Source organism: Carlito syrichta, unplaced genomic scaffold (genome assembly GCF_000164805.1).
Source record: "Carlito syrichta isolate Samal-C Ts95f unplaced genomic scaffold, Tarsius_syrichta-2.0.1 Scaffold311707, whole genome shotgun sequence".
NCBI lineage: Eukaryota > Metazoa > Chordata > Mammalia > Primates > Tarsiidae > Carlito > Carlito syrichta.
The window spans coordinates 257,909-261,134 of NW_007255803.1; the positions used below are offsets into that span (position 1 = coordinate 257,909).

The following is a 3,226-nucleotide window of genomic DNA, read 5'->3' on the forward strand; positions in this document are numbered from 1 at the left end:
AAACTGAGTCATGAATTCACACCCAGCCACAGAACACTTCTCTCCCTGGGCTCAGTCACCTTGCCTTTGGGCCTGTGGACTTGTCCCCCTTCCTCAGCAGCAACATCAGAACAATTTCTTAAACTCCTAGCGTGACATCAACGGCCTTGAAAATAAACAGAGTTCTTCTTCTTTGAGTCCCTTCTGACACCAAGGTCCTCAGGCTGCCACCAGGTCACCCATCCCACTCAGCCTCTCCTTTCCCAGCCCACGTTCCAGGCACCCCCCATCTGGTCGCCTTTCACCGCCAGCCCAGCAGGGGCCGCCAGAGTGATGCAGATGAAGCCAGGGCTGGCAGGGGCGGCGAAAGAAAAGCTCCCTCTGGCGAGCTCAGAAGCTCTCGGTCCAAGTGCCCCTCCAGGACAGGCACGGAGCCTCCTGCTTGGGGCGCTCCTTACCCTTCTCAGAGGCAGAAACAGAGCCAGACTACTTCCATTTTATTATTTTAAAGACTGTGAGCCGGGCTCGGTGGCTCAGCCCGTAATCCCAGCACTGTGGGAGGCTGAGGCGAGTGGATTGCCGGAGCCCACGGGTTCGAGACCAGCCCGGGCAACTTGGCGAGACCTCTCCCCCCACCCATCTCTACCATAAATCAAAAGTTAGCCGAATGTGGTAGCAGGCGCCTGTAGTTCCGGCTGTTTGGAAGACTGAGGCAGAAGGATCACTGGAGCCCAGCAGGCCGACGCTGGGGTGGCCGTGGGCGTGCCACTGCAACTCCAGCCTGGACAACCGATGGAGTGAGACTGCAACTCAAAAAAAAAAATGTGTTTACTACTTCCATATTTAAGGTTCCTGATATATTTTTTAAAATGACAAAATAAGAGTGCTAAAATTGTGGTATAGGCAGGGCTCAGTGGTTCACACCTATAATCCCTGCATTTTGGGAGGCTGAAGTGGGAAGATTGCTTTGAGGCCAAGAGATGGAGACCAGTCTGGGCAACACAGCAAGTTCTTGTTGCTACAAAAAAGAAGAAGAAAAATTAGCGGAGCATGGTATGGTGCGTATTTAGTTCTAGCTACTTAGGAGGCTGAGGTAGAAGGATCACAACATAGCAAGACATCTCTCCAAAAAAATCAAAAAATGAGCTGGGTATGATGACTCGCATCTGTAGTCCCAGCTACTTGGGTGGCTGAAGTGGAAGGATGCCTGAGCCCAGGAGGTCGAAGCCGCCATGAGCTGTGATTGTGCCACTGCACTCCAGCTTGGGCAACAGTGAGACTGACTCAAAAAAAGAAATCGTGGGCTTTGCAGACACCGCCGCCTTGAGCCTTTTCCCATCAGCCATGGTCTACCCCACCTTGTTCTTCGACATCGCCGTCTAAGGCAAGCCCTTGGGCTGCGTCTCCTTCGAGCTGTTTGCAGACAAAGTTCCAAAGATAGCAGAAAATTTCGTGCTCTGAGCACTGGAGAGAAAGGATTCGGTTATAAGCGTTCCTGCTTTCACAGAATTATTCCAGGATTTATGTGCCAGGGTGGTGACTTTACACGCCATAATGGCACTGGCGGCAAGTCCATCTATGGGGAGAAATTTGATGATGAGAACTTCATCTTGAAGCATATAGGTCCCCGCATCTTGTCCATGGCAAATGCTGGACCCAACACAAATGGTTCCCAGTTTTTCATCCGCACTACTAAGACTGAATGGTTGGATGGCAAGCATGTGGTTTTTGGCAAGGTGAAAGAGGGCATGAATGTTGTGCAACTCATGGAGGGCTTTGGGTCCAAGAAGGGCAAGACCAGCAAGAAGATCATCGTTGCTGACTGTAGACAACTCTAATAAATTTGACTTGTTTTATCTTAAACTACCAGATCATTCCTTCTGTAGCTCAGGAGAGCAACCCCTCCATCCTATTTGCTTGCAGTATCCCTATAATCTTTGTGCTCTCGTTACAATTCTTTGGGTTCATATTTTCCTTATTCCCTTCCACGTCTAGTTGGATTGCAGAGAAATAAAAACTAAATAACAACAACAACAAAAAAAGAAATTGTGGTATACTTCAAATGTTTATACTTAAAAATTTAAACCCGTGACACGCCCCTACTATACACAATCACACACTTACATGTGCATATATGCATATGTAATGCAACATAATGGGGCAATTCACAAGTGAAGATAATATGAATCTGTGACATACTGTAGTGCTGGTAATGGGGCCAAGTTTAGGATGCATGTCTTCTGCTGATGCCACTGAGTGAGGGTGAGTGTAGCTCTGTGACAGGTGCATGACTCCACACATTTAAGGTCTATATTTGGGCCCCATATAAATGTGAAGCCTTTGCCAAATGGCCCTCCTAGTCCACTGTCCACTATCTACCCCCACCCCTCGGTCCAGGCCACCGTGAGATATTATACTAAATATAGAATGGAGAAGAAGACGGGGTGGGGGGATGGGGAGATGGGGGAGGATGACAAAATTTACTTGTCCCCTCTTCCAGCTCCCAACCTGTCACTGCAGTGGAGAAATGCTCTTAGCTGACTTGAGAAAGATAGCTGGACAGCGAGAAGGAAGCCTCTCTGCTCCCCAGCTGTTCTCTGTATAAGCCTCCATCACAAAAGTCTCCACTCTGGTCCATCATCCCCTCTCCTTGAGCCCTAGAGCCTTTTCCTGCATTTGTGTTATTTTTGTCTAAGCAGGAAATCTTCCTGGAAATCCTCCAGAAATCCAACATCCTTCTCCTTCCCCAAGGAGCCCTGGCGTTAAGCTTGCACCCCACCCCACCTCAGCTCTGGCTGAAGCCCCAAAGCCAGAACAACAGGAAGTCCTTTTCCTAGGAACCCTGCAACTTGCCCTCAGGGTGAATATCAGCCCTGGCCCTGCCTCCCCTCCACAGTAACACTAAGAACAACTTCTTGGAGTAGAAAGCAACAATAAGGGAGAAAAAGCATGTCATTTTTAAAGGAAATTTGAAAAATGCAGAAGTAAAGCAGAAGAAAACAACCCTAACCCACATGTCCACAAAGCTGCTCTTCTTCCCTTTGTACCTTTTATTCACCCAAGCCTGAGCCGTGAATCCCTAACCAGATCAGCACACAGTGCTGAGGTCTCAACCTCTTCTTCCTTATGTGACTGCCAGAATCCTCATCCTCATCCTCATCCCATCCTTATCATGGGAGATGATAAGGCTGAAGTGTAAATGACCGGCTGTGTTCTCTCCCCTATATTATAAACTAATAGCTCAGGG

General features: G+C 48.5%; 1 pseudogene; it reads left to right on the top strand.

The window, feature by feature from the left end:
• The first annotated feature begins 1,323 nt into the window (after positions 1-1,323).
• On the top strand, positions 1,324-1,817 carry LOC110596621 (annotated as a pseudogene).
• Positions 1,818-3,226: the final 1,409 nt, after the last annotated feature.